The following is a 23,191-nucleotide window of genomic DNA, read 5'->3' as shown; positions in this document are numbered from 1 at the left end:
GCCTCCCACTAGGTGAACGGCTGGGTTCTCATTTTTTAAATAGCCCGGCATTTCTTCAGTCAGCGGGAAGAAAATGCAATGTGATTTATCCGACCCTTATATGCTTCGATAAAAAACGAACAAACGAGATCAGTGACGTAGCAAGCAAGTAGCTACATATTTCATGTTTACACTAGTTAGAAGACAGAGGACACGAAAGAGCAACACAAAACAATAAATCGTTACAAATTATCTTGAAGTTGTATGTAAGTCCAGCTTTATAATATAACTGTTAAAGGGACAGATTTCAAGCCTCAGCCTCGTGTAGTAAGATTTGTGTAAGAGTTTTTATAGACGTGTCATCATTGGGAGGACTGAAAACCGCGGTGTATTTACACAGTGCGACACTACACGGAAGGGAAAGAAGGACAGGCGTTGGCATGGCTGGGTATCAGCAAAGACACGTTGGGGGGAAAGCAAGTTGTAAAAGAAAGTATGGCTCCATTGTTATAGAAATCAAAAACTTCTCAAACTAGCTGAATTAGTTAGCTATTCATAATTCTCCAGTGGTATTTTGAAATAAAAAATGTTAAATTCACAAAGAGATAAAACCACCCACTTCCAGAATCAAAAGTAAACAAAAAATTGCATTTCAAAAGAAAAACAAGCTGATTAAGTATATCGGGTGCACTTCAATGAGTCTCAGTTTCTGTGTGTTTTTTTCTTCTATCTGTTCTCATTGTGTCCTATAGCTGAGCATTGTCCTTTTTCTTGGAAATTTCTAATTTATCCGCCTGGTATTTCACCTTTAGACACAAAGGCAGTGCACTATATCTACCAGTCCAGTTCTCTACCGTATCAATCAGGGTTTTCCGGAGAAACAGAACCAATAAGACTTAGACAGTGGGCAGGCTGGAGATTTAGATAAGACTGGATGTTGCCGTCGAGTCTGAAACCTGCAGGGCAGGTCTGCAGGCTGGAGACTCAGGCAGGAATTTCTAGAGGCGCAATTCCTTCTCCAGGAAACTCATTTCCCGCCCTAGGGCCTTCAACTGCTGAGACGCGGCTCACCCACACTGGGGGCGGGGGGTGATCTGCTTTATTTTAAGCCAACTGACTGTAAATGTTAATCACGTCTACAAACTGCTTTCACAGTAACATCTAGTGTTTGACCAACTGGGCGCCATAGCCTAACCGAGGTAACATATAAAATCAGCCAACACATTTACCTACCTACCTACCATTCTTATTTTTTCCATTTGACAATTTAGACTGGAAATGACTCCATATTTGTGTCATAGTTATTGCCCTTCCTTTATTTTTATTTTCCTGAAAGCATAACACTCCAGTGTATAGACAGAGATCATTTATTCAGCGAGATAGTTCTAATTCTTTTGTTTTATAAACATGGTACAATAAAAAAAAGCTTGTACATATGTTGTTCCATTTGTTCCAGCATATTTTAGAAATAGGCTCCTACGATTGGAAATATTGAGAAAATTAATATATAATTTTCTTCGATATTAGCCAATTTCCCTCCATAGGGGTCGGACCTTTTAGGACTTGGCCCAGCAAAGAGGCCCTGTTTTGTCATAACCTCACATACACACAAAACACACACAACTATATTGTTAAATATGTGTACTTTTTTCCCGATGAAATCTAAGGGAATAAGTAAAAGCCATCTGCTTCTAGATAAGGGTGGGAAACTTTCACCCCCAGTCCCAGGCCAAAGCCGTCCTCCAACCGGGAGGGCCAGGAAACTTGCGCTCAAACAAGACTCTCTGATACGGAGCAGAGCCTGGCAGCCCCTGAGGGGAGAACAGCAGCTGAGAAAGCCCCACCCCTGAGGTTCAAGTACACAGGGCCTGCCTGAGACAGAGGCTGGGCACCAGGAAGGCGTCCTACCCACCACAGGGCTTGCACTGAGTAACAAGCAACGGCGGTGCACCCCATCCAGTAACTGGGGCTTCTCAGGGGATTGGGTCAGGCTCCCTGGAACAACACAGATCTCCAAACGGCCATCGGGAGCCGATGGCATCGGTGTGAATGTTTACTAAGGGGTGAATCTCAAACGTCCAATGTAGGCTGAGCTTTTAAGTGAGCTTCTGCCAATGGAAGAAAACAGGCTTGGCATTTCCTTTTGAGGGATGCAGTTCTGTAAGCGGGGAGTCCTATAGCTACACAGTGATTGATATTGTCTGATACGCCAGGTCTTTCGCCCGATGCCCAATGAAGGAAGAGAGGGTGGAGTGGGGTGGAGAATAGGCAGAGGCCGCCAGTTTCTAACCTGGCAGGTAAGGCCCACCCTGTTGATTTGGTGGAGGGGCAAAGAGTTTTAAAGAGTAGCACTTTGGCCCTGGGCAGGTGGCTCAGTTGGTTGGAGCAGCATCTCAGACACCAAAAGGTTGTGGGTTCGATCCCCCGTCAGGGCCTATACGAGAAGCAACTGACGGATGTTTCGCTCTCATATTGATGTATCTCTCCCCACCCCTTCCCTAAAATCAATAAAAACAGATCCTCGGGGAAAGATTAGAAACAAAAAGTAGCACTGGGACCACCTTCTCACAATCGTGCTCTTCGAGTTCTTTCTTCCCTGTGGGCTAACACCTGGTAGTCACTGCACACTCAAGTTCCGAGCCAACAGTTACGTGTCTTACGAATTATACACGTAACTGAGGGGAGAATCTATTCCTTTGTTACCATTTTAGTGGCTCTTTTCCAATATTACTAAGGAGCTGTCATACAGTCAGCAGGTGCACACTCAGTACTTAGCGTGGAAAGATGAAGGGAAGACTCACCCTCTCCCAATGCGCCATCAGGTTTGGACAGTGGGCTCTTCAAGTGACCATGGGGAACTCAAGTTCATGGGCGCCCCGTAGCCCTGCCCCAGAGACATATAAGATACCCCGGTCCTTGAGTACAAGTAGGGAGGGAGAAGGTGCCCAAACACTTGGCAGCTGAAAAGCTGGGTCTCAGAGTTTAATTCCATTTGATATTGAGAAATGAATTGATCTGGTATTTCTCATACCGAGAAACGTGGAACAAAATTCATTCCCGTTACACATGAGTTTCAACTATATATTAGGGAATGATTCATCTAATCACAAAACTATAACTTCCCAACTTTCTCCAAACTTTCTTTAAAGGAGTTTTATTTGGACAATTAAATACATATTTGATTTCAACAAAAAGATTTCGAGCAGAAGTGAGGACAACTTGTCTTACACGTCATGAAAATTACATTTCTGACCTGGCCAAGCAATCGTTTCACTTAGATACCTAGGGGGACTAACTGATCTTTAAAAGGTCCCCGGAATACAAATACTGACACTTTTACAAATGTATTTCAGTGTTGCCGAACAGCAAGGTTTTGTACCGAATGCCGAGGGTAGACGTGGAATTGATGCAATCCTTTTTAGTAGACGTGATTCTACCAATGCTATTTAAAAGGTCCGCTGGAGACTGTGAAAGTTAAAGCGGGTTGGCAAGAGAGAGAAATCCAATAACAGAACTGCCGTGAGAAATTAATCTAAATGGTAATGCTTCCACATCCCCGACTCCCCTGGGTCCGGTGTGAAAGCCAGCGTGTCGCGGGGGAATCGCCAGGCCGCCAGCACCCCAGGAAACCCTGCCGGGTCGCCTTCACGATGGGGGAGCCAGTCAGAACCTGGCCACACAAGTTAACGCCTCTGAAGTAAGTCAAACCGTGACCTTTCCCAAGGCCTGCGCCCAGACTCCAACAGAAGGGAGGGTACAGGGCTCCTGGAGCAGTGCTCCTCAGCCGTGTGTCCCTCCTAATGAGCGAGGCTGTCCATCCACAGGCATTGATTAGGAACCAGTGATCTGCTGAACCCTGCAACAGCCTCTAGGAGGTTATAACCAATGACACGTGGAATTTTTAGGACATTACCATCTAACAAATCCGTCTCTCTCTCTCACACACACACACACACCACAAAATATATTTCTGCACTTCAGGAAAGGTATAGTTTAGATTGTGGGTGGGAGAGTGAGGAGAGACGATGACTTTCCCTAGAATTAAGTGCAAATATACCACTGCGTGCCCAACAGCCTTGTGACAGTTCCCCTCCTGCAGGGTAAGATCCCCCAGCCGTGGGTAGTGCACCAGGCGCCGCATCCTGGGGGGCTGCGGGCAGGCGGCACGTTCCCTGGTGTCCCCTTCAAGCTGCCCGGGGTAGTTCTGACAGACCCACTCGGCCCAACGCAGAGCCTCATTTCTCATGAACTTACACTCTTCCCCCCTTTCGAACTTGGTGGGCAGCGCCCCGTCCTTCGGGGGCGCTGCGGTTGGCTTCTCAGCTGCATTCTCCCTTCTCATGCCCCCCCCTTCCAGGCACCCCAGCCTCTCCGCTGCAATCTGTGAGCGCTGGAAGGAGCCCCCCTTTCAGGGCGGGGCCTGCGGCTCAGGCATAAGCCAGGCAGCGTAGTCTCATTTCTGATCCACCAAAACTCAGCCCAGTGAGAGGCTCGTCATGGTTTGCGGAAATGAGGAGAGCAGCTTGCCTGCTCAGAGCGAGCTCTCACACAGACAAACCTTTCTCACTGCCTCTGGCCGAGGGGCCTGCTGCCCCGGCGATGCTCCCAGCCCCTGGGCCCTCGGGAAAAGCCGGCAGGGGGCAGGGCTGCGGGAAAATGTGAGTGACGTAGACAGGTCCTTCACGATATCATTGAAATGCAGAAACGAACTAGCCCTGAAATTCACTTCATCTCCAGATTCGCCGGTTATTTAAGCCCATACATCGGCTCTATTGTTTAAGCCGACCTGGACCAGGTTTTTTTCTTATTTGTAGCCCTAATGCATCCTACACGATATCGATCATTCCATGAAGCAGGGCAGTTTGGCAACGTGCAAAAGGCTCAGAAACGCGTGGGCCCTCTGGGCCAGCAGTTCGACTGCTAGGAATTTAACCTACGGAAGGAGTTGAACAGCTATAAAGAATTTATAGGCACAAGCCTCTTTTGCATTATTGTCTATACTGGCGGGACACTTAAAAGAACTTAAATGTCTAATGGGCAGCTAATCCAGTAAATTAGGAGGTAATGATAGCACCAAATACCATGCAGCCGTGGAAAATGATAAGGTAGCTACACGCATTTGTCAGGAAAAGCTGTACCTTATAGAGTAAGTAAAAAAAAAAAAAAGTGCAGGTGATAGCATGTTTTAGTAATCCACTTTATTAAAAAGCACAGGACACTAACGATGCTAACGCCCTCTCTGGGTTTTAAGTATCAAGGGCTGTGCATACATTATTGCCGAGCTTCTCAGTCCTGGCTGTGTCACAATCATCTAGAGAACACTTTTAAAAAACCAACCAACCAACCAACCAACCAACCAACCAACCAACCAACCAACCAACCACCCGAGCCAGGGCTGCACAACTAACCAGGCTCCCTGGGAAGGTGGGCACACACATGAGAATTTTTCAAAGACCTTGGGTGATTCCAATGTGCAGTGAAAACTGAAGGTCATAGTGTGGTCTCTGTTATTCTGGAAACAACACCGTAAGTAGTATTTGTATCACCTGCCTCATACGGTTGAGGAAATCTTAGAAAGGCTGAGTCACTGGCCTCCTGTAGCATGCACGAGCCCCAACTCCACCCAGGGCTGTCTAACTTTAAAAACCGTGATCTTGCCTGGCCGGGCGAGGCTCAGCAGTTGAGCATCGGCCTAGGATCTAGGAGATCACGGTTCGATTCCCTGTCAGGGCACATGCCCCAGTCGGGGTCGTGCAGAAGGCAGCTGATCAATGACTCTCTCATCATCGATGTTTCTATCTATCTCTCCCTCTCCCTTCCTCTCTCTGAAATCAATAAAGATATATTTAAAAAAACAAAAACAAAACCGTCATCTTGACCATGATATCAAATTATTCTTTCAGTGAGAGAGAGTAAATGTGTGAGGAATTTGGGTGCAAAGTAAAAAGACCAGAAGACTTACAGAATTTGTGCTGTATCTCTGGGTGGTGAGATTACAAATAATCTAGGTATTCTTTCTTACAAACTTAAATGTTACTTTTAATAACCAGTATGCCTTTGTATTGTAGGTATATACAAGTATGTGTATGTATGCATGCTTGTGTACACATGTGTGTGTGTGTATATATATACACACATAGACATGATATGTGTCATAACATGATTACTGCTCTGTCACCATCATTTCACTCATCTTCAAAACTTCTGCTACGTCCATTACGACACATCCATAGAGCATCGCCCATCTCCTCTGGGGAGAACTGTACTGCTTCTGAATATCAGACTGCTCCTGTCCCCACTTTATCTCAAAACTCCTGCTCCAAGTTCAAAGGTAACATTTCCATATATATTGGAAATAATCACAAAAAATAAAAAAAAGCAGCACAAAAATACTGAGGCTGACCAAAGAACTAAGGTTGCTAACAAAGAAACAAGTCACTCGTCAGCCAGGTTAGCTCCTGGCTTCACCATACACCCATGTGAAAAGCTGACGATAGGGTCACATAAATTATTTTGGTATCATTTGAAACAACTGCACATTGTTTCACTGAACTTTTAAATACCTGAAGCAGCAAAGTTATGTTTCATGTTCATTTAGTTTCAGACAAGCTTTCTGCCCTCTGATTTCATCTCAGTTTGCTGAAGACATAGCGAATGTGCTTTCTCAGGAAGATGACACCCAATTAAACTGAGGGTCGCTATTCTCAATTGTCTGACCATATAATTTTCGGAAAGCTTGCTCTAGTTATCAACACTACCAGGTATATTGTCCTTAAAAATGTCTCCACTCATGTTAGTCAAGAACCCGTTGCATATAGACACAGATCCGTGGGTGTCGAAGGCCCCAGGCCGTCCCTCAGCAGGAGCAGGTGCCCCGAACGAACCCTCAGCAGCCCCTCGCTCTTGCCCCATCAGACTCCCTACCTCCCGCCTGCTTCAGAGCAGCTTCATCTCCTGCGTAACATTTCTTTTGAAGAAAAGTTCTGTGGGCAAAAATGTTTGAAAACCACTCATCTAAACCAACTCCTTCATTTGTCAGATGAGGAGACAGCAGCTCCCAGAGTGGAAAAGCTCCCAGAGTAAAGCTCCTGCGTGCGTGATGGGGAACACCGGGGCCTGGGGCCTTGACCCTCAGTCCAGGGCAGTGGGTGCATTCATTTCCTATCGCCACCGCAACAAACTACCATGGACTTAGTTGCCTAAAAATGCCACAAGAGTGTCAGAAGCAGACATGCATCTCACAAGTCCATTCCTTCCAGAAGGCCCGAGGGGAGCATGGTTCCTTGCCTTTCCCAGTTTCCAGGGTCTGCCTGCATGCCTTGGCTCATGGCCTCTTTCCTCAGTGACACTGGTCTGAGTACCTGTCATGCTCCCTTCTCTCAGGTTCTCTCTTCCACGGTCTTATCTCCCTCTGACCACAGCTAGGGAAGGTTTTCCACTTTTAAGGTCTCAGGTGATTAGATTGGGCTCACCCAGATAAGCCAGAATCATCTCCCATCTCAAGGTCTTTAACTGAATCACACCTGCACAGTCCCTTTTGCCAGTAAGGTAACATTCACAGGTTCTGGAAATTAGGATGTGGTTATCTCTGGGGAGCCATTATCCGGCCTATCAAAGTATCAGTACTTTTTTCTGTCCTAGCACAAATGAGAGACAGAACATATTAACATCAACTTGCCAAGGCAATAATTCCCAAGCATAGAAACGCATGACCCTACATAAGTCCACAGGATGGAGATAGAGATGAGAGAGGAAAACCATTTTTTCAAAGGGGTCATTTTAAATCACAGATGCCTTCTATTTCAGGCGTGGTATAAACTCTTAACACAGTGACTATACCAACATTCCTGTTTCGCATACTCTCATAGAATAGTTTATAAATTATATGCAAGCGACACATTTACTAGTATGATATAACTAACGCAAGAGCAAGAGGTTAGGAGCACCTATTTCTCTAGGAACAAAATATGGATTTTGATGTAAGGGCTCAGCAAATTAGAATTTGCAGGTTGGACACTCTCACATATAATTTATTTCAGGTCAGTCTTGTACAAAATGTGGGCTTTATTGCCAAGAAAATACATGTCCTTAAACGGTTGAGTAACATGACAACTTTTTTGAAAAACAAACTGGCAATTGCAGTTCCTGAGGGCATGAATGTCAAGTGTCTGAGTCAGACGGCCCTTTTCCATTAGCAGGTTGCTCCAGGCAATGTCACAGCCCTAAATCAAGAGATCTGGTTTCCCCAACAGGAGATTAAAATCCTCCTTGGAGCTCCAACACCTTCGCTCTGCCTCTGTCCTCCACAGAGATCCTTGGCTGCGCTGATCGCCTGGACAGAGGTGACATTTACCCTCAAAACCACCCTTCCTTTCCTTTCCTTCAAATATCTCGTTCTTTCACTCTCTCTCCATTCTCCTCTCAAAGCTTATAGTTTCCTTTAATCACAGAAAGTGATGTCAGGCTCACTCTCCATTTAAGTTAAACACAAGGAGGCTTAGAAAATGTGAGATTAAGCTTCACACTATAATGCTTTATGTACATTTATAACATTTTTGGAAACCACCCCGGACATTCATTCAACAAATTGATGCCAATTGTTCTGACCCTAAGATTCTGAGATCTGTCCTGGGTGGCTCATTAAAAATGCCAAGTCCCACGGTTCCTACACATAGTCATTCCATCTTTGTGACATTTTGTTTTCTGGAGGAGAGGGGTGAGCCCCAGAAATACGTATATTAATAAACACCTCAGATAGGTCAGCAGTAGTGGTTCTCACAACATACTTTGAATTCAAAGGGATGGGTGACAAAGAATTTTAGGGCAGCCAAGAAGGGATGGGTGAGAAGCTACGCTCACGTGAGACATGGAATCTTTGCGTGCCTGTTACACGGCGAAAACAAAGGCAAAAGCATAAATCATAGGCTCCAGAGAATTAACTAAAAGTGGACTGTTTTTCCCACGGACAACAGAAGTAAATAGCAAATCTGGAATCCAGACCCAGAAAGTCTGACTTCTATGCCGCCTACACCGTTTTCTTTATTTTTCAGTGTCATGAAATTTTTAGAATGGAAACATTTCACTAAACTTAAAGCAGCCTTAAACATTGATTGTGCCCTGGACGGTGTGGCTCAGTTGGTTGGGCACTGTCCTGTGCACCCAAAGGTTGCTGGTTCGATGCCTGGTCAGGGCACAGCCCGGGTTGCAGGGGGCAGCAGATTGTCTATGTTTCAGTCTTGCATCGATGTTTCTCTTTCTCTCCCTCTCTTTTCCTCTCCCTCTAAAAGTAAAAAAACAAACAAACAAAAGAAAACAAATCTAAAAAAAATAAATAAACGTTGATTGTAAATCGTATACCCTGCCTGGAAGACAATAGTCCAAAATGAGGTAAGCGACTCCACTCTGTGCCATGACTGAATAAAAGTCGCTGTGTAAGCCGTGCCCTCTCCAGGCTGCTGGCTTCTCCGGATCCTGCAGCGACACTGTGGAGGAGCTTCCATGTGGGATGACCAGCATAACAGTTAAAACAGGCCCTTAAGCCAGGTTAGAAGAATTGCTTTTTAATGTTAAAAATCATTCCATTACTCTCTGATGTAGTTGATTATTTCTGACTGACCGAAGATGATTATTTTCCACACGCAAAATGTTTCATTTTAAAGGAATAACTAACTATTCACAGCCATTTCTCAAGGGTTTTCACCTAAAGAAACATACATGAAACGACACAACCAAATTAAAAACAAGCCTGACGTCTGGCTAAAATACGAACAGTGGAAAACTCAGACACATGAAAGGCACATTGCACCTCCCTGCAAAACCCATTCAAAGGCCTCCCCTGGACCAAACCCGCCCATTTACGGGACAGAACCACAGGAAATGCTCTAACTGCCTAAATCGCCCCCGTTTTTCTTACTGTTAGTTTTAAAAATATTTTTATTGATTTTTAAAGAGAGAGGGCCCAGCCAAGCGTGGCTCAGCGGTTGAGCATCGGCCTAGGATCCAGATCACAGTTCGATTCCCGGTCAGGGCACAGGCCCGGGTTGCGGGCTCGATCCCCAGCAAGGGGCGTGCAGGAGGCGGCCGACCAATGACTCTCTCTCATTGATGTTTCTCTCTCTCTCTCCCTCTCCCTTCCTCTCTCTGAAATCAATAAAGATATGTGTGTTTTTAAAAATCTTTAAAAAAATAAAGTTAAAATAAAGAGAAGAAGGGAGAGGGAGAAAGAGAAACACTGATGTCAGGGTGGAACACGGGCTGGCTGCCTCCTGCACGCCCCCCACTGGGGATCAACCCTGACATCCAGGCATGTGCCCTGCCCAGGAGTGGAACCACCATGGGACAATGCCCAGCCGACCGAGCCACACCAGCCAGGGCCTTAATGTTAGTTTTGAATTTATTGTTCTAATTTATTTGTTTCTTTCCCCCCAAAATAAAATAAAACATAGAGGAGCTCTCATTAGAAGTTAATGCACATGCAGCCTCTGCATACTATAGCTGTGCATAGGTAAGGAAAAATAGCTAAAAAGTTTCCTAATTGGGGCCTTCAACAAAAGTTTTGATTTTAAAGTGTATATGTTATTCTAAGGCACATTAATCAAATTTCCATGTGCGTCTTTGAAGCAAGACAGAAATTGCTACTTGAAGCAAATTTTAAAAAACAAAAAAAGTCAAAGAAAAGGTGACATTAGCCTTTCAACTTCATTCAATCTCTCTTTTAACCCTTTAATTCATTCCCCAGGCTGCATAAGACCCCCCTAATTTTAACTCCGGAGTCCGACGTCTTTAATATCGTGTACTCTCTCTAGCTTTAGTTTCATTCCTGGGCCGTTTCTGAGAGGCAGGCCGCTTACTTGTTCGGGGACATCATAAGGACAGACAAGACACAGCCTTTGCTGGCACCTTCACCGCTGAAGCATTGAGCTAAAATATTAATTTGATCTGCCCAGCACACATGTAAAGGGAGTTTAGCTGCAAATGAAAACTCTTATTTTGCATCTTGATCTTTGGAAATGACCTTTCAGTCTTATTATGCCATTTCCTCTTTTGCTGAAGGGAAGAAAAAAAAAGAAAGAAAGCTGCTTCACTACGGGTGATGTACCCATCACTTAAACATTCCCTGGCTTAACTTAGTAGTGATTAAAGTAGAGTAGCTCTTCAAATCTCTTTGACTTGGTCACTTCATGAGAATTCATTCAGCTAAAATAAATATTTCTGGGGCCCTAACTGGTTTTGCACAGTGGTTAGAGTGCTGCCTGTGGACTGAAGGGTCCCAGGTTCAATTCCAACCAAGGGCACGTACCTGGGTTGCAGGTTCGAATCTCAGCCCTGGTCTGGGTGTGAGCGGGAGGCAACCAATCGAGGTGTCTCTCTCCCACCGATGTTTCTCTCTGTCTCTCTCTCTCCCTTCCACTCTCTCTGAAAAGCAATGGAAAAAAATACCCTCAGGTGAGGTTAAATCAATAAATAAATCTTTCCGGGGCTCAGGGAGCACTCGTGTCCACGGTTGTCTCTCCCTAAACCTGCATTTAGGTTCCGGAGGAGCTTTATTTTATTATTTATTTGCTCTTATTAGCATAGCACACGCACGAAACTAATATTTTTATCTAAGGGTACAGGTCTGTAGCCTAAAAGTCAAGCAATACAACAAGTAAGTGCAACAAGAGTGAAGCCGCGCTCTGCATGATCCTGCCCCGCCCTGGACCCCACTCCCCAGAGACTGGGACTGCCTCGGGGGGGTCACTTCCCACGGAAGCCAGCCCTTGCCCTCATCATCAACCAGAGAGAAAAGATATTTGAAAAGATATTTTAAATGGCTGCCTCAGGCCGGGGTGAAAAGACCCTGGGAAAGATTCCATGAAGAGGCCTATTTGCTAATAAGTCCTTTTTGGAAACACAGCCTGGACAATACCTGGTAGCCTTGCTTCTAAAACTCCCCCCACAGCATCATAACCACCAATCTGCCACCAGCTCTGCCGGCCGGCCACCACGCACGCATCTCCTTGCGGGGGGCATGGTGGTGGTGCAGGGAGCGAAGTTTACAGCAGCAAATTCATCTTTTTATTTACGCATTAGTCAACCTCTCTCACACACAGATATATAAGAGCAAGACCCCTTCTCTCTCCTACAGCCTAGGAGTGGGGAATGCCTTCCACTCTTTCCCTTTCTCTCACAAAAATAGGGGTAGGGAGTGAGCCGCAAATGCATTTATTTCCACCGTTCACCAGCCATAGTGCGGTCCTTCTTGGAATACGAACAATGATTTTGTCTCCCCAACGTTTATAGACTCATAAGATCGTATCGATGTGTGAGAAAATTTCCAATTCACATTTCATCATGCATGCGGCTCCCAGTGTTTCCCCTCCAGCAGCTCACTTTATAGTTTTCTGAATAATTTTCTCCTCAGCTGTATGAATTGTTACCTGACTATCCATCCTTAAGATAGTCCCCTCTCCTGTGTCCTTCCTTCCCAGACACTGTTTAACTCTTCCTTGCCCTTCGGTTTTCCATCTTTTCAGCCCCTGTGTCCTTTGGAAACTGCTGGCTCCCTGGTGTCCGCCCCCCCCCCCGCAACGGTTCCTCTCCACCCAGGGTCCCCTTGAACACTCTCCGAAGCTGTGGACCCCAACCCCTGAGGCTGTGCCACAGAGAGGGCCAGGCCTTCTGCCAACCCATGGGAGTAGCCTATTTGCTTCAAGTATTTAATGCTTCAAAAATGAAAAGAATTTTCTATGGAGGCCGCAAGAAGCGAATTTCCCCCACATAATCAAGAGGAATGAGTCCCTCTCCTCTGAACCTGAACACAGGGAAAACTTCACTCCGAAATCCCAGACGAAGCTCCTTGCCAATTCTTTCCCTCTATCACAGTCAAAATAAGTGGGCATCATTTGAGATTCCAGGGCTTGCAATACAGAGGGGAACTTTTCCATTAAGGAAGAATCTAAAGTCACAGAGCTCTACATTACACACGTCTCGTTCTTGTTTTCTGTTTCCCATCAGTCAGCTTCTACTCGCAGTGGAAAGGCAGCCTCTGACATCACTGCATCACTGCGCCCCTGAAGCCCCGGTGAATCCTCCCCTCTTCCTCGGCTCCCGGGGGCTGTAAGCCTCAGCCCGAGTCCAGGCTCCGGGGGCATGCACAGTTGTCCTGCCCGTGGGCCCCGGTGGCAACGTACCATGTTCTGCCTGAGTGACAGAGATACAGCTGAGTTTTCAACACTCGGCTAACAAGCTATTAGACATCCACCTCAAGGGAAGGACAGCACCATTGAGACGCAAAGTTAAGCCCTTGGATCACCCAGGCTTGCCTCTCTCTTCCCAGCCTTCTCAAAATGACACCAAATGCCCCTAATTAATCAAAACTTCAGCCTGGGCCAGCACATGCGAACAAGTCCAGCTCCCCCAAAGCTCCTGACCATTCAGACAGGAATGGGAGTCTCAGAGGCCCTGCTAGGCTCCCCAATGCCAGAAACCAGTAGAAATGGGCCCGAGGTAATGCTCTACTCTAGACACCTATTCCCTTGGGTCCAGGTTCACCTGTGCTGCCGGTGCCCCTTGAGCAAAGTTGACATGAATCCAGGAAAGTCAGACTCAGATATATCTCCCAGTGAGGTCCAAGGCAAGCCACTGGCTGCAGTCACCTCTGTCCTCATTGGTAGCACTGGGCCGTCTACCCCAGAACTGACGAGCTCTCCAGACCAGAAGAGCACACAGATAGCAAAGTTTCTGAAATTCCATCAGGAACAAGGCTTCTCACTGAAGATTCCATCTGCTCCCAGAGACCTCGGTAATTCTTTCACCCGGCTGCCCAAAGGTATGGGGGAGGCTGTCTTCGCAAAACCTCTGTATTCGAGAGCCCAGAACAGGATGAGCCATTACTTACCCCCAGACCAGGAGAGGAAAGCCCCATATCCAGCTCCAACATGCTTGGTTGGGATCTCCCAGCTGCCCCATCCTGACTATAGAAGGAGAGGGGGCTGGGCCCGTCCTGGTTGAGAATAAATAGTGTTTTCTTGCTCTCATTTGGTTGCTCTTCATTGATTTCCATAGTAGCTGAAGATTACATAGCATCTCAGTAGCGGAGCCGGCATTCAAACCCAAGCATTTGGACCCCAGAGCCCACCTCCCTTAACTCTAGTTTGAGAATGGAGAGCCTGCTCAGAGCCTTCAGATTCACTCCCAAACTAGCACCTGCCTCTTCTAAGCCTTTGAAGATGGTTGGCTTCCCAGGCTAGTCTACCATCTTCATCGCAGTCATCTGCCCAGGTACTGTTGACATTTGGGTCTGATAGTCCTTTGTTGGGGGGGCTGTCCTGTGCATGTTTGCCAGCATCCCTGGACTCTACCTACTTATACACCGGTAGTGCCTTCCCAGCTATGACAACCAAAACTATCTCCAGATAGTGCCCCGGGTGTGTGGGGGAGGGGAAAAATCACCCCCAGTTGGACACCATTGATCTAAAATAGTGATTCTAAAACTTTTAATGTGCAACAAATCCCCTGAGGTTCTTGTCAAAAATTCAGATTGATTCAGGAGGTCTGGGGGGGAGCCTTAGATTCTGCCTTTTTAACAGTTTCTGGGTGATATGCGTGCTGCTAGTCTAACAACTACACTTTAGAAGTAAAAATCTAGATTGGAGTACTTTCTTTAACTATAGATTCCTTAGGCCCAACCCAGGAGACACTGATTCAGAACCTGGGCTGGGGCTCAGGCACCTGTGTTTTAACATGCTTCCGAGGTATTTCTTACACACAATGAAATGGGATATAACGTTGGTCTTGTTTTAGTAACCTTGGGTCCAGGACTCAGGGTTTTGGAGATCAGCTTGGAGCTCCCTGGAAATACCATCCTAAACTGGGCCCACAGCTGTGATAAAAGACACTGCGCCAGCAGCGGTAAGTGTTTGGCTCTCTGGCCCAAGTGAAGGCTCCTTATCTTGAGATGACTGGAGAGAAAGCCCAAGGGAGGTGGACACCTAGGGGCCCTATGAGTGTGGGCAGAAGAAAATAACTCTGTCTACCTGAAGCAGATGTGGACTGTGCTCAAGGAAAGGGGGTCTGCACAGAGGCTGCGGGACCAGGCTACAGAAAGAGATGAAAAGGTAGTTCCAGGAGGTCCATGTGGCAAGTATTGGAAGAGTCTTCCAGAAGGAACAAATACCCAGGATCCCTTCTCTCCTTAGGTCACTTAGCTTAAGTCTCTAAGAGGGAGAAAAGCAAAGAGAGAGAGGGACGGACGGGGACACACACACACACACACAGCCCAGAGAAAATAGTTTGCCTAGTTAGGCATTGGCTTTAGATTGGTCACAACTTATTTGGAATCTTTCATTCTATGGGTATGGAGACTCTCCATAAGAAGGATTAATAAAATTTTTTACTGCATTAAGATCCTTGAGTTAAAGGGGTGTTGACTTACATGCAATATAATAACCTGAAAGAGGTGACGGCGAACAGAAAAGACAAATCACAGAGACAGAGGAAACCTAACTTCCTCTCCCGTTAACTTGCCCCTCCCATAGGAACGCACCTGGCACCTTGCTGCACGCAGGGGCAGCCGGGGGGAAGTACCGTTCGCAAGCCAAGCCCTGTGTTAGACACTTCATTTACATTCTCTAATTTAACCTCAAAACAACCCAGTGAAGGAGGTGTTATTGCCTTCATTTTTCAGACCGGGAAACCAAAGTCCAAAGAGTTTAAGTAATCCTTCTACGTCATATGGCCAATAAGGCTGAAATCTGAGTGTCCTGGTTTTCCCTCTCCCTCCATCTACCGTATTCATTAAATCAGCAGTCTACCATTTGACCCTTAATTATGGCTCAAATGACCACAAATGGTGTCATAGTCCAAGTCACTGTGGTGTGTCATGTTTCACCCAGGTTACAAGTTCAGAGCCTCCTAACTTGTCTTCAGGCTTCAACCAAACTACTCTCCACATAGCTGCTGGAGTGTATTTTTAACGTGCAAATATGATCACATCACTGAGCTTCCATTCTCCCTCCCCTAGCCCACTCCCTGCTTAAAACACTTCAACTGCCCTGGCTGGGTAGTTCAGTTGGTTAGAGTGTCTTCCCCATACGCCAAAGCAGTGGGTTTGATCTTGGTCAGGGCACATACAAGAATCAACCAACAGATGAATAAATAAGTGGAACAACAAATCCCCCTCCCTCCCTCTCTCTCACACACACATATGTACCCCTCTCATTTTTAGCTTGCTGTAGCTGGAGGCTCGTAATAAAGGAATGTTTCAATACATTGATTTATTTTTAACCCATTCTACTATTTCACACATCATTACGTGCTTGTCTGTCTCAGTCCCATGCGGTGATGTCCTTGAGGATTACAATTATTTCTCATTTTTCCTCATGAGCCCAGAACCTAGTACAGGGCCTGACACATAGTTAAGTCATAAGTAAAAATTTGTCAAGCGTATAAATGTGACCTTAATGGGCCCAGGAAGACCTCAGTCTCTCCAATTTGGCTTTATCAACAGAGCCACATGTTAGCAACACCTGGCAAATGCTGGGGCTCACTGATCACCATTGAACTGAAAGCCAGATGAATGTCTGCAGGTGATGGGGCACCAAAGTGCCGGGGGTCCCCTTCTGTCTTCCTGATTAGCACTGCCCTCATAATGCCAGTGATGCTGTGAGATCAGGATCCCAGAGGCAAATGTCCTTTTGGTACAGATGGCCATCATCCCCATGCCCAGCACTGTGCCCAGTCCCGTGCCCAGCCCTGTGCAAACAGTCTTCCCAAAATAAATGTATTGGCTATTATATAAGAGTCACTCTGCTAACTCATGCCAAGGGTTCTCTCTGGAAACCTCCCAACGCCAGCCCAGAGCTGCCTGCAGAAAATTATGCTGCATCTGATAAAAACAATCAGGGCTATGGCTGAGGTTTTTCATTAGGATGGGGGAGGAGTCTGAGCAAAAAAAAATACCGGAACCTGCTAATCTCTCTGCAGCCAGCAGCTAAGAGTTTCAGATTGAACACTAAGTTCAATGTAATTTAGTGTATTTGCTCAGTGTGCCATTTTCCCCCTGGGTTAACACGGGAAAATGAAGAAAGAGCTAATTGCACTGTTATCACTTCAACATAATGGGCCAGTGCCCCAGAGCAGCCGCTGTTCTTATTAGCCAGTGTCACCGGGGGAAAATACTATTTCCTTTTTCCTTAGGTCCAACTCCTATTGTTCAGTAACTGTTTTACAGGACGCGTGTGTCTGGGTTTGCCACTCTCTGTCTGGTGGCCTGGTTTTCCTTCCCCCAAACCCTCAATATCAAGCTCTTGAACCTCTAAAATGACTACGCTGCATTTGACGGTAGCACATCTCCAGAAATCATCACTGAGGCAAAGAACCAAGGCCACTTAAACAGGCCCTGAGCCCCATTCCCGCCTCTTTCTAACTGCAGATTCCAGGCAAGATACAGAGCTCGCCCCGAACCTCAGTTCCTCCTCTGTGCAATGGGATAATAGAAGCTACCTCTGAGGGCTGTGAAGAATAAATGAAACCAAGGATTGCTTAGCCCGTGTCTAGTATATGATGGACACTTGATTGCTACATGCTGTTATGATTAGTAGCTTTACACATGATTTATACTTTATCCACAAAGGTTAAAAGCAAAGGCGAGGGGTAATAAAAGGTAATTATAGAACACGAAGAAGAGGGGCCTCAGCAGCAATCTCTAAGTAAAGCAGTGAAGTGAGAAGTTGCCAGGAATAGGGGTGACCTTTTCATTTCTTTTAGAGCAGATTACGCTTTCATTATCTTTGCCTCGGGTGCTGGGATGAGTATAGTGACAAAGACACTCGGGAGAAACAAGAAGCTCTGTTTAATAAAATATTTACCATTTGGATAGTATATCGGAGCTTCCTATTATTTTTTCAAACCATTTACTGAGGCCTAGGTAGTGCATGAATTAGGAACAAATAGGGGAACACAAGTCTCAGCTCTGCCCTTCACCAACTGTACAGACCGAGGCAGGAACCTCATCGTCTCTGGGTTATTTTCAAGGTGTAACACAGGTATGATGCTACTTCGTCTCCTCTACCCTCAAATGTCTTGAAAATCAAAATAAAAAAGGAACATGGAAGTGCCTCACACACTCAAGTGCCTCACCAAAGCCTGTACGTGAATGTCTGTAGCAGCTTCGTTCATAATCTCCAAAAGCTGGGAGCAGGGGAGGAGGGAAGAAACCCCCCAATGATTTGACCCAAGCTAAAATAATTTGAGCAACAAAATAAAATAGTATTAAATTATGTACCCAAAGTGTAAAATATCCATGAGTTCACACCCATATACATAAACGATTGAAAAAATAAACAGATGGGGAGAAGAGAACTCTCTCCTGCAGGAGGAATTCCAGCAGTTTCATGGAAACACTCTGCCCTCTGGGAGGCGGAACGTAGCTCCCCCACCTTAATGTGACTCCCTTCCAAAGAGGATGGGCAGAAAGGGGGGGGGTGGGAGAGAGGACTTCACTGTGAAGAAACCTGACAGACGCTATCCCAGGGCAACAGCAATGGTGAGAAACCACGTGGATAGTATACAGCCTGAATATGATGTGATCACAATCTCATTTGATGTCTGTGATCTTTCTCCCAAAAGACCCATGACCACAGTCTAATCATGAGAAAAGCAACAGGCGCGTTCGCATAGAGGGGCGTCCTGTAATCTGTCTGGCCAGGGCTCCTCAAAACTCTCAGGGTTATAAAACACACAAAAAGCCTGAGCCATGTTCGCAACGGAGAGGAACCCACAGAAACATGACAACTAAATACAATGTGACATCCTGGGGGACATCATGGAGCAGGCAAAGGACATTAGGCAAAAGCTAACAAAATACGAATTAAGTATGGACTTCAGTTAATAATAATCCATTCATATTAGTTCATTAACTGTAACAGATTTATCATACTCATGTGAGATTTTAATTATAAGGGAAGCAGTGTGCGGAATTCTATGGAACCCCTCTGTATTATCTTCTCAGTTTCTCTGTAGATCTAAAATTCTTCTAAAAAATTAAATTTAAAAAAAAAAAAGAATCGAATGTGCTCTGCAGCTGTAATGTCTTACTAATTCATGTGACCTACAGCCACCCCAGTGGCGGCAGGGGCCTTCTAAGTATCCCTGTTTAACTGAAGAGGTACCTTAGAATTACAGAGTCAGGAATTTGTCCAAGGCACTATAGCTTTAAAGTTTTGATCCAGATCTCAAGCGCAAGCTTTCTTATCCCTTCCTTAATTCCACACTCTTTCCCTTCTACCAAAAACTAAGGTTCATAAGCAGGGACTTGGTATATATAGGTCATCACCAGTGTATCCCCAACACCTAGGCCAGAGGTTGGCCCATGATAGCTACTAACTAAATAATCCATCATAGATTGAGTGATCACTTCCCTAAAATATGAGAAAATACCTTAATAAGGGCTTCCTCTTCAGACATGCTCCACAGGTTATACTGTTGGTGTCCCATGTGGATGTCTGCCATCATTTGTCATTACAAGAGTCTGTACATGTAAGCATGTCCCAAAGGGTGGGGGAACACTGTCAGTCCTGTATTAAGTGACTGGATGTTTAACTTCATCTGTTAAACATTGTGACCAATGTCTTACACGCATAAAAGAATGTACTGTATCAGGAAAATAAATCTAGACAACCCGGAGTCCTGTGCCAGGAAAATGCAACGAGGCTCACAAAGTACTTTGTGCCAACAGTGTCCACCAGAGAAGAATAAAGATCTAAAGGAAGATGTCAGGAGAGCATGAAGAGGGATGGGGCATTGCTAAATAAAACCTCGAAGCTAACAAGAAATTGTAAAAGTCCAACTAAAGACGTTCCAACAGTAGACAGACAGACCAATCTGGCAGTGTTCCCCCAAATCTGATCTTAAGAAGAGAAGCATCCAAGATACCAAGTCTTTGGGTAAACTCATTGTGGTAGGTTTTTCTCAGCTCTCCCAGTCATCAAGGTCCAAACTTATGATCTTACATTCCCTTACTAGACAGAAGAAGGTGGAAGAAGAGGCGTGGCGGCTAAGGCACAGGCCGGTGGAGGCTCTGCCTGAGAAAACCTCACTGCAGACTCCCATGGTTACTAAGCCAAAGGGACTAGTACGCGTTTGCAGAAAGAGCCTTCACTCTCAGACCATCTTAACCACCGGCTTAAAACGCTCCAGAGGCTTCCTACTGTACTTAACATGAAGCCCAACTTCATGGGCATGGCCCATGAGGCCCGACATGACTGGTCCCCACTTCCCTTTCTGAGCATCTGTCCTAAAGCTTCTTCCTCACTCACCACATTCCAGCTCGTTGCCTTCCGCCCGTGTCTTGAACAAGCCCAGCCTGCCTGATGGCCCTTATACTTGGTATTTGTCTTCCTGAAAGGCTCCTCCTCCAGATCTCCGCTCAGCTACCTCCTCGCCAACAGGCATTGTCTGACAAACTGAAATTGCCAACCCATTCCTCCCGAGTTCATTGAAGTCCACCGAGAAGCACACACCAAGGGATAGCAGACATGCAAGATGTCTTGGAGATGTGCCTGTGAGGGGGAGGAGGAGGGGAGGAGGAACCATCACACTGTGATGTAAATCTAACCCCTAAAAAGAGAGAGGGGAAAGGAAGGGGGGTTGAGTGGGACGCATCTTAGACTGTGCTGCAGTTCTGACAAAGTTTTGGCAAGACAGATGCTGAGTCCTCAAGCCACGGTCGCCACTGGAGGAGTCCTGCATCCCATAGCAATGGGCTGGCCTCAGCCTCCCCACCATGCTGAGTCGCCGGCCGGGAGCAGCACTTGCGAGTGTGACCTCTGCGTGAGTGTGGCCGTGGATTCCAGGAGCAGCAGGTGAGACCATGAGTGGGATATTGCCCACAACAGGATATTTCCATGGCCACCCCACTCCCTACTGCATCTGTGCTCGGTCACATGCCTGTGTGTGTCCCTTCATTGCACTTATCCATATTCGATAGCGTTGTATTAATTAATGTGCTTATTGTCTCCCGTCCCCGTTCCTATCATCTTTTTTGACGAGAGCACAGAAGTCTTAGCTGTCTTGCTCACCAGGGTGTTGTTGTACCCCAAACCCTTCCTGGCACATAGTAGGTGCTCAGTAATAGTGTTAAGGAAACCTCTAGGTCTTTGGCAAGGAGAAAAGGAAAGGACGGCTCTTCCATATTTCTTCTCTGTACTGCTACATTCTAATAGATGAGACTCTGCTATAAAAAGCAATCGACTTCAGATAGGCCCTTCTGTCCCCCTAATTCACACCTGACTAGGTTATCCATTAGAACCGCACTTTTCCCTGACCTTGTCTGTATTTTCGTAGAAGATATGCTATTTAACCCACACTCGAGTGGGATATGTGATAGTAACGCGATACAGTTGTACAATATTTTATATTCCTAGTTTATAAAAGACACTCACGTGCCAATCTCATTGAATTCTCACAACACACCTACATGGTGTTTGTTATCACCCTCTTGGTCTAGAGGGTGAAACTGAACGTAAACGCGAAGGAACCGAAAGCAGCAGGGTGGCGGCCCAGGAGGCCCGCGCCGTGGGCTCCACAGAGGCCAGGAGAGCGCGTGCGGTTCCCGTGGAGACGTTTGAGTATCTCCCCCGAGGTGCAGCCTGAGTCGGTGCCGCAATTCTTTGTAAGATCAGAAATTAGTTTTAAGGCAATATCTGTTTTCTGACCCATTTCTATCTGAAATATTTCTGCTTTCCTGACTCCAGGTGTTTAACACAAAACTGATCATACAATCGGAATATTCTGGGCCTCCACACTTCCCTGCCGAGATTCCTGCCCCGATCTTTAAAGGGTGGCTGACTAGCAAACTCTGGATTCCAGCATTTCCTGCTGAGGCCCAGGAAGGTCCTCACTCATCTCTCTTTGCGGAGCTGTTTTTCTTTTGCAGTCTATGGACTTTTTTACTATCCAGGAAAAATAAAGCCATTGGGACAGCAATGGGGTCCTTCTGCTTGCCCACTTTCCCCTAAGTTGTCTTTAAAAATACATTCAGCTAAAAATAAAATCGATATTAACCATCCATTATAAGACCACTTATAATGTTAACTTATAACATATATGTATATGTTACATATAATATACGCTTTATTTCCTATACTACAGCCAGTGATTCTTTTATTGGTTGACCCACTGATTGCTTAATGATGACTTCTTGTGTGTATATTCCTGCGCAAGATGCCCTGGGACATCTTTCCTGCCGGGGGAAAGGCGAGCTATGATCTTTTCTAAGAGCTTCATGCAAGGACTGGAACATAAACTGGACCATGAAAGGAGAGATCAAGAAAAAAGATTTCAAACATAAGAAATCCTCGGATACAAAATAAAGGACATTCAAACCGCATGTCATTTTATCAGGGTATACCTGTTTCTCACAGACACCAATTTTGATTGGGTTCATGTTTTTCACTTCTTGGCCTGAAGATCTTCCAAGCGCTCCAAAGACACAAATAATAGAATATCACGACCTCTGGCAACACCCCTGTCTGCGTGCACGTATCCTCCCAACAGGGGGTGTGTGTCAGGTTCAGGTCGGCCTGCCTGTGAGGCGCTTGCTGCCGCTCCCCCTCCCAGCTGCCCGCCAAACGGGGCCAACAGGTCCCAGATCTCACAGTTAGTCCCCTTAGATTTCTTCACATGCAGCAACCACTATAATCAACGGGACTGGCCCAACAGGTGAAACTAGCCCGCCACTCCAGGCCTGACTCTGCCCAGGACAGGAAGGCACTGCAGTGAATCCTGTCCCTTTCCTCTTTTTACACTGATCCAAACTCAACGTAGCATCCTGACGATATTTTATAATAAGAGTTATAATTACTTAGCAGTTCCATTTATTTGCAGTCTGCTTGTGAATAGTTATCACAACAATGTGACGTAGGGAGCTTCGACATGTGTAAACTTCATTTGACTTTCAGGAGAGTCACAGGATGTTGATGGAGTAGATGACTGATGAGAAAACTGCTAGAGGAAATGGGTGAAAACGAAACATCTAAGGTTACACAGCAATTCTCTGCACACCTAAGTCTCCGAGTTCTTAGTCCTTTGATGAGTCACCAAATAACAAGCTTTTGAATACATGTGCTCCATGATTTGAGATGTGACAGGTTTTGTGTTTTTTTCCCTAAATATTTAACCCTGGAATCAGGTTAGGGGATACACAACACATTAAAAATATGTAAATTGTTGA

The sequence above is a fragment of the Miniopterus schreibersii genome, assembly GCF_964146895.1.
Source record: "Miniopterus schreibersii genome assembly, chromosome: 4".
Taxonomy (NCBI): domain Eukaryota; kingdom Metazoa; phylum Chordata; class Mammalia; order Chiroptera; family Miniopteridae; genus Miniopterus; species Miniopterus schreibersii.
Note: the sequence above shows the minus strand (reverse complement) of the source record.